This window comes from Pan paniscus, chromosome 13, assembly GCF_029289425.2.
Source record: "Pan paniscus chromosome 13, NHGRI_mPanPan1-v2.0_pri, whole genome shotgun sequence".
Classification (NCBI taxonomy): Eukaryota; Metazoa; Chordata; class Mammalia; order Primates; family Hominidae; genus Pan; species Pan paniscus.
In genome coordinates this window covers 26,331,425-26,340,681 of record NC_073262.2, presented here as the reverse complement: position 1 = coordinate 26,340,681, position 9,257 = coordinate 26,331,425, and the positions used below count along the sequence as shown (strand labels likewise).

The 9,257-nt window shown below is 41.8% G+C and overlaps 1 pseudogene; it reads left to right on the top strand.

Moving 5' to 3' along the window:
• Positions 1-5,083: 5,083 nt before the first annotated feature.
• On the top strand, positions 5,084-6,914 carry LOC117979284 (small ribosomal subunit protein uS14-like; annotated as a pseudogene).
• Positions 6,915-9,257: the final 2,343 nt, after the last annotated feature.

Here is a 9,257-nt window from a genome sequence, read left to right as displayed (position 1 = left end):
CATTCATTCATCTGTGTGCCATGCATTCTGCCAGGCACTGAGGGATACAAGGGTGAATTGGACACATCACCTGCTGCCAGAGAACTTCAAGTGCAGTAGCACAACTGAGCGTGCTTTTTATGTCATCTGGGTATATGGCCGGGCTGCATTTTGTTAGTTTGTTTAAGGTATTGTCTTATACTGATTCTATAATAATGGAAATTAAGACCCTGGACTTGGAAATAAAAGAGAAAAGATATCTTTATTCATTATTTAGGAAAAAACTCCTCTCAAAGAGGAATCTGGTCTTTCTTTGGGATCTCTTTGAATCCCTGGGATGATAATGTGTCAGTTCTGAGGGAAGGGACAGCTGCCTGGGCCGCTCCGTCTGAGGCCCACTCTGCCATTTCCTCTGGGAAGTATGATATTAGGTAGTATTCTCACGCAGAGAAAGCTCTCAAGTATTGCAAGCTTCCAAACATTTTTTAATATGAGGACCACATTTTTAAAATAAAATAACAAACTTCTACATGATAGTGGTTTAAGTAGCCATTGATTGAGAAAATACATCATAAGTAGGTCAAATGAATGTAGTAATACTTTGATATGATTGTATATTTCAACAATCACAACAGCATCTGTATACACTTGAAACATAGAATAGCATTTACTCAGTTTACACACAATTCTTCTCAACCATCAGATTTCCAAAAATGTAAAAGTTTCCAAAAATTTAAAGTTCTAACTCTGTGTTAATGAGAGTGTGGCAAACTTCTGTGCCCTGGGTGGGATAGATTGCTTTTTGGAAAGCAATCAGACAATATCTATCAAAAATTTAAATTTAAATGTGCATTCTCTTTGACTCAGCTATTTCACTTTCACTTAAAAAAAAAAGGTCTGTGATATATTATTAAGAAAGAATTTAAGTTACAGAACAACACAAATGGGATAGTCCCATTAAGATAAAATATATTCGTATGTTTAGTCTACAAGCCTACACAGACACAAGAGACATTTTTTAGCTAATTTACACTAGGATTTCTCAGATTTGGGTAATGTATTGATCCCATAAAGGGAAATAGTTCTTTGGATACTTACTATTGGCTTAAAATTTTCAATCCTAAATTTTACTTAACTAGGTATAAGTATTAGAAACCAGTGTTCTCTTTATGTTTTAGCACTCATAGGAATGTAAATCCAAAGACAATTTACAAATTAAATGCCTTAGGAATCTGTGTCATAAAAACCCAAATTCACAGATGATGTGCTAAAAATGAGGTTTCTGATGAAGTTACAATTGTAGAAAGATGTACAAGTCTATGATAAATCTTTTTCCATTTGGCTATGTCAGTATTCTTTGTATTGTTATTATGCTAGAAAAAAAATATGAAAAAACTTCAAGTCTATGTTTAAAATTCAAGATAATCAGACCACACTGAACCAAAACTGTAGACCAGTTTTAATGATATGACACCTGATATGACACCTGATAACTCCACACTGGTTTTGGCCCCTTAAAAGTAAGGTTAATGTTGGCCAGGCGCAGTGGCTCATGCCTGTAATCCCAGCACTTTGGTAGGCCGAAGTGGGCAGATCACCTGAGGTCAGGAGTTCGAGACCAGCCTGGCCAACATGGTGAACCCCGTCTCTACCAAAAATACCAAAATTAGCTGGGCTTGGTGGTGGGCCCCTGTAATCCCAGCTACTCGCGAGGCTGAGGCAGGAGCATCACTTGAACCTGGGAGGCAGAGTTTGCAGTGAGCTGAGATCACACTACTGCACTCCAGCCTAGGCAACAAAAGCAAAACTGTGTCTCAAAATAAATAAATAAATAAATAAAATAAAAAGTAAGGTTAATGTTGTGATTTTTTTAAGTATTAAATATTCTGGGGGAACAGAAAATAATATCTGAATCTGCTCTATTTTTTGTAGATGTTGAAAAAAATGCATAGTTTCAACACAGAGTTAGCTCATAGTCAAAGTGTAGACAGAAAATGCTAAAAGCTGGAAATGAGTCATTTATATCATTTAGAAAATAACCAAAATTCAAATATTATTCTTTCTATCTTTTCTATAATTGAAATGTTCAAGCTAGTATCAGCATGATGTCCTGTGACTTTCAGATAGGCCAAATGTATCATCTTCATATTAAGTCTGCTTCTGGTCTTTTCTCATTACTCCTCATTAATTAAAGTAGTGCATTACTCATTTTAATTTTGTTAATTTTCAGGATGTTAATTTGAATCCTCAACTTATTAAATAATTCTAAAAACTAAAGTCTTTGCATTTGAAAATGGCACTCAACTGTAAATTATCACAGCCAAAGGGAGGCTTTGTCTTGATAACGAGAAAAGAATTCAATGTAAGGGTGACAGTTATCATTTTGATGCTGAGACCTGCCAACCTTATGGCAGTCAGGCTTGCTTTCTGACTCATAAATGATTAAAAACCAGAGAAGGATGGTCAGCGTGTTTATGGCATGAGTGGTAGCATTTCGAGTGACTTTTCCCTTTGCTTTATCCTTTCATGTAGTATCTGAAACTTTGTATATGATAGTGATTGTTTACACAAACTTAAAAGTAAATGATAAATCTAATTTCATTGTGGAAAAAATAAAAAGATAAAATGCTATCATTGTAAGTTTTCACTTGACTCCCAAAGATTTTAAACACAAATGAAACTGAGGGCGATTGGCTGGGTGCAGTGGCTCGCACCTGTAATCCCAACACTTTGGGAGGCCGAGGAGGGCGGATCATGAGGTCAGGAGATCGAGACCATCCTAGCTAACACAGTGAAACCCCGTCTCTACTAAAAATACAAACAAACAAAAAAAATTAGCCAGGCACGGTGGCGGGCGCCTATAGTCCCAGCTACTGGGGAGGCTGAGGCAGGAGAATGGCGTGAACCCTGGAGGCGGAGCTTGCAGTGAACCGACATAGCGCCACTGCACTCCAGCCTGGGCGACAGAGCGAGACTATCTCAAAAAAAAAAAAAAAAAAGAAACATAAAAAAAGAAAACGAGGGCGATAGAATTGGAGTCTAGCCTTAGGTTGAATGTGGTCATCTTCTGGTATCCAGATGGTGGACTTTTTCATATTTAATCGTTGAGATGGCTATCCAAATGCATAGATAAAATTAAAAATAATTTCGTGGGCTGGGCGTGGTGGCTCATGTCTGTAATCCCAGCACTTTGGGACACCAAGGCGAGCAGATCAACTGAGGTCAGGAGTTCGAGACCAGCCTGGCCAACATGGTGAAACCCTGTCTCTACTAAAAATACAAGAAGTAGTCAGGCATGGTGGCGGGTGCCTGTAATCCCAGCTACTTAGGAGGATGAGGCAGAGAATCGCTTGAATCTGGGAGGCGGAGGTTGCAGTGAGCCAAGATCTCACCACTGCACTCCAGCGTGGGTGACAGAACGAGACTCTATCTCAAAATAATAATAATTATTGTTATTATTTGTATAAAGAACTTGTGGGCCTCAGATAATATGTCCAGAATCTCCAGGGATCCTTAGACCTGGCTGAAAAAATATATCTTTATGTGTCATTTAGTTTTTATGGTGAGCAAGATATAAATAAAGTGTGCTATCTTCTAGTCCCCCACCTTCTCACCTGCTCTCCCGTTTCCATTACAGGGTTCCCTCCCCTTGTGTGTCTACCTAGAACCTCTCCTGGTTCCTTTCAGTTGCTCTTGTCTCACCAAAAAGTGCTTTGATACATGGACAGGACTGCTACAGAAACAGCCAGCTATGCAGCATGACCAAGACAGAAAGGAACAGACCAAAGATTGGGTGCCACACAGGAAGCCCAATATGCACAGTCCCAGCTAGGATTAAGAGGTGAGAGGGAGCCCAGGGTTTTGAAGCTTAAAACTGCGGGTATTGGCTCCATATTGGAAAGCAAAGTCTCTGAGTGCTGCTGATTGGCAACCAGTGTCAAGGCTTGAGGATGGGGAGCACTGAGTCCCCTGGAGGGTCTCCAGTGTACCTCTGGTGTCCACCCACAATGCCGGGTCCAGCGCCTCTGCTGTGTGAGTGATGTACCTGGATTTTGGAGCTCAACCAGGTTTGCAGATTAGGTGCCCTGATGGGGATTAGTCAGCATCTAGAAGATGGTTTAAAGCACCCACTTTACAAGAAGACTCAGAAAGTTAGGGGAAAGCTTAAACATTAGCTACTCTACCTCCTACAAATGGGAGAATATGAGTTTCATGGTGCTTATTGCTTGCCCAGTGGATCCATTGGAAATAGAATCCAATTATCTTGACTCATCTCAGAGCTCTTTGAAATTACAATGCATTGCAAAATCATCTTAAATGAAATAACCACCTTCTCCCTTTCAGAAAAACAAACGCAATGTGGGAAGTGTCCATATTCAGCAAGACATTATAGGGAGCACCCATGAAACCAAAGTTTTGTCAGAAAGAGTTGCCTTTTATGAACCTCCCCACTGCTTCCCCTCTCTCAGGCTGGGCTCCCCAGAAGAGGACTCTGACAGAGTCAGATGCATGTGCAACCCCAGTGTCAAAGAAAGTGCTTCAGGAAACCCAAAGAGAATGGGGCAAGCAGGATGGGGAGGGGAGAGAACTCAAGCAAGGGTATGATTCAGGCAAAGTCTAGAGAAAGGGAACCAGCCTGATCCCACAGGGGACATCTGGAGTGAAAGTTACACTTCAGAGTTCCGTCCTCACGACTTGAGCAAGAGGATTAGCGTTTCATACCCCACTGTCTTGAGCAAAGGCCTGCCTGCAGTAGCTTAAACTCCTGGGTACCTCCAGCTGCTGCATAAGCAGGCAAAACTGCTCCAAGATTCCAACAGCAGGCCTCTGCAGAAAGCCACAGGCGCAGGCCACAGAAGGCACAGGGCCCAGGGGAGGGGCACACAAAACAGGACAGGGGATGTGGAGAGGAGTGGCAGTATCCACGACACACCCAGAATCCCACAGTGCAATCTTCTGTCAGATCCTTTCCCTGTTTCTTCTATAAACCAAATTAAACAGATGTACAGACTTGAAAAAAAATGCATCATAACAATGAGGCCTCTAGATCAGAGGTCGGTAAACTTTGCCCATAAAGATAGAAAATATTTTAGGCTTTGTGGGCCATAAAGTGTCTGTTGCAACTATTCAACTTTGCCAAAAGCAGCCACAGACAATACATAAACAAATGGGTGTGGCTGTGTGCCAATAGTACTTTGTGGACACCGAAATTTGAATTTCACATCATTTTCACACATCATGAAATATCCTGCTTTTTGAATTTTTCCAAACATTCCAAAGTGTTAAAGCCATTCTTATCTTGCAGGCCATACAGACAATAGGCAGTGAGCTGATTTTGGCTTGAAGACAGTATTTTCGAGCCTTGGCTCTAGGTCAGTGGTTTGTGCACTCCTTTGACCATGACTGTGAGCAAAGAATTTAATTGTTTTTTTTTTTTTTTTTTTTTTTTGAGACAGAGTCTCGCTCTGTCGTCCAGACTGGCGCGATCTCGGCTCACTGCAAGCTCTGCCCCCCAGGTTCATGCCATTCCCCTGCCTCAGCCTCCCGAGTAGCTGGGACTACAGGCACCCGTCACCATGCCCGGCTAATTTTTTTGTATTTTTAGTAGAGACAGGATTTTATATTAAACCTAGAACATACATAAACACACATACACATATGTAATTAAAGCTGAAGTTTCATAAAACAGTTCTTATGTTTTCTCTGAACTGTGAACTCTGGTGTTCTCATTTTCATCCTCCTTGATTTTGTTTTGAAATGCTGTCGTGATCCATTGACTTGTTTCTCCAATCCCCAATGGGTCATGCCGCTTCTGGTTGGAAAGCCCTGCTGTGGATCCATTGAAGTCTGTGCTCTTGGTGGTGGCGGGTTTGCAGTCACAGTGGCTGTTTTGTATTCATCAGCTCTGACGTTACTTGGAATTTGTCAGTAAATAACATAAAGACCAAAAAAAGATGCTATCACAAACCTGTCAAGGGCAGCATGACAGGATTGCCTGCCTCAACCTGCCTGGCACCAGGTGTTTCAGGAAATTTCAGATGGCTCCCTGTCGTTCTTGATGTGTGATGCATGCATTTCATTTGAACTGAGCAGAATTCAGAGCAAAGAGAGAATTTAAAGTAACTGCAAGTCCCAGCCTGAAACCTCGCGTTTGGCAATTTTGAAGAGACTGTGGGCCATTTGCATTATAGCCATGTTTGTCACCAGCTGAGGTATTTGAAAAGTGTGACAATTTCAAATAGCAGCCTCCTGGTATATCTCAGCCAAGTATTAAGGTAGACTAGACCATGGTTGGCTTAAAAAAAAAAAAAAAAAAAAAAAAAAACCTTCACTGTGATTAGAGGACAAAAGCTCGAATGCTCAGTATATTTTTCGAATCCAGGACAGCTTCGCACACCTCCCCTTGCAGTTCAGGGTTCAGGACTCAGCTCTGGAAAACAGGGACTAGATGAAACTTGCCTTTGTCATTTCCCACTGTCCATTTCCCTCTTGTCACTCTTCTCTGACCTCTCAGTCTTGCCTTCCTATCTAGATTTTAAAGGTGTGGTGAGGGAGGCAGGGAGGGAACACTTTGAAATCCTTTTAAAAGGCCAGGCACCCTGGCACATGCCTGTAATTTCCAGCAGTTTGGGAGGCCAAGCTGGGGCCATTGCTTGAGGCCAGGAGTTTCAGACAAGCCTGGGGAACATAGCAAGACCCCATCTCTACAAAAATTAAAAAATAATGAAATTCGCCTTTGGCCTCATTGCACTCCTGACAGCAAGATGGGTCACCAGCAGCTATACTGGAGCCACCGGCGAAAATTCAGCCAGGGTTCTCATTCTTGTCGTGTCTGTTCAAACGGGCACGGTCTGATCTGGAAATATGGCCTCAATATGTGCCGCCAGTGTTTCCGTCAGTAAGCGAAGGAGATCGGTTTCATTAAGTTGGACTAAATGATCTTCCTTCAAAGGATTATCCAAGGCATCTACTCAATGAAAACCCACGATAGTTCTTGTACGTAAAATAAACATTTGAAAAAAAATAAATAATGCAATTCTATTGAAAGACTTTATGCTTATTCCTATTCTCAGTGTTCTCCTCCCATCTCCCATTCCCCCCAACCCCTATGCATGATGATGATGATGACGGGGATCTTTCTGCTCTTTTCTCTCCCCAACTTCAGTTCAGTTTGGCTTAGAAAATATCTTTTGTGCACATTGCCTGTGCTAGACCCTGGGGATGGTAGTTGATGAGATAAGGAGGAGGAGGCAGTCATATTGAGCCACTCTAAGAATATGGGCCTTTATATGAGTGAAATGAGGAAAATGTGCAGGGTTTTGAGGAGGACAGTGGTATGATCTAACTAATGTCTTACTAGGATCATGGATGCTCCTTTAAGAATAGACTTAGGTAGGGCAAGAGTGGAAACAAGGAAACCAGTAAGGAAGCTGTTGTGAAAATTCTCATGAGAGATGATGGGCTAGAGTGTGGCACTGGAGACAATAAGGGATGATCAGATTCTGGATATATTGAAATGTAATGCCAACATGATTTTCTGATGAATTAGATGTGGAATGTGAGAAAAAGACATTAAGGATAAAGCTATGTGTATTAAGTCTCTATTGCTCCATAAAAATTAGCATAAAACTTAGTATCTTAAAACAATTAATATTATAGTCTCACACGGTTTCAGTGGGTAAAGACTTTGGAATTGGCTTAGCTGGTGGTTCAGTCATGACATTGCAGTCCAGATGTTCGTCAGGGTCATCCAAAAGCTTGACTGGAGCTGTAGGACCTACTTCCAAGATAGCACACTCATATGTGTGGTTAGTTGGTGTTGGCTGTGGGTAAGCACTTCAGTTTCTTGCCATAAGAACTTCCCCATAGGGCTGTTTGTGTGTCCTCATGACATGACAGCTGGCTTTCCCCAGAGCAAATGTTCCAAAAAAAGAGCAAGGTGAGTGCAGCTGTGTCTTTTAAGATCTAGTCTCAGCCAGGTGCAATAGCTCACACCTGTAATCCCGGCATTTTGGGAGGCTAAGGCAGGCAGATCACAAGGTCAGGAGTTCAAGACCAGCTTGGCCAACATGGCGAAACCCCGTCTCTACTAAAGATACAAAAAATTAGCTGGGCGTGTTGGCACGCACCTGTAATCACATCTATTCGGGAGGCTGATGCAGGAGAATCACTTGAACCCAGGAGGCGGAGGTTACAGTGAGCTGAGATTGCGCTATTGCACTCCAGCCTGGGTGACAGGGTAAGACTCTGTCTCAATTCACAATTCACAATAGCAAAGACTTGGAACCAACCCAAATGCCCATCAATGATAGACTGGCTAAAGAAAACGTGGCACATATATACCATGGACTACTATGCAGCCATAAAAAAGGATGAGTTCATGTGCTTTGCAGGGACATGGATGAAACTGGAAACCATCATTCTCAGCAAACTAACACAGGAACAGAAAACCAAACACTACATGTTCTCACTCATAAGTGAGAGTTGAACAATGAAAACATGGACACAGGGAGGGGAACATCACATACCGGGGCCTGTCAGGGGATGGGGGACTAGGGGAGGGATGGCATTAGGAAAAATACCTAATGTAGATGACGGGTTGATGGATGCAGCAAACCACCATGGCACGTGTATACCTATGTAACAAACCTGCATGTTCTACACATGTGTCCCAGAACCTAAAGTATAATTTAAAAAAAAAAAAAAGGAGAGATGAGAGATGGTGAAGATGGTAAGAGGTCTGCTTCTCCTTAGCTGCATTGAACGCAGTTTAAGAGAATGCTACTGTGAGGGGATGATCAAGACAGTCACAGAGAACAGATAAACAAAATGTAGTATATCCGTATATTGGACTATTATTCCACAATTAAAAGATGAAACAAAAATGAGTCATGTACAACGTGGAGTAACCTTGAAAACATTATGCTAAGTGAAAGAAGCTAGACAATAAACCCCACGTATTATATGATTTCATTTATATGAAGTGTCCAGAATAGGCAAATCTTTAGAGGTAGAGAGTAGATCATTGGTTTTCTAGGGCTAGGAGAGGAGAAGGGGCTTGGGAATGACTGTTAATGGGTATGGGGTTTCTTTGAGGGTTGATGAAAATGTTCTAAAACTGGACTTTGGTAATGGTTGCACCACTCTTTAAATATACTGTAAACTAACCATATACTTGAAAAAAGATTGGCCGGGCGCGGTGGCTTATGCCTGTAATCCCAGCACTTTGGGAGGCCGAGGCAGGAGGATCACAAGGTCAGGAGTTTGAGACCAGCCTG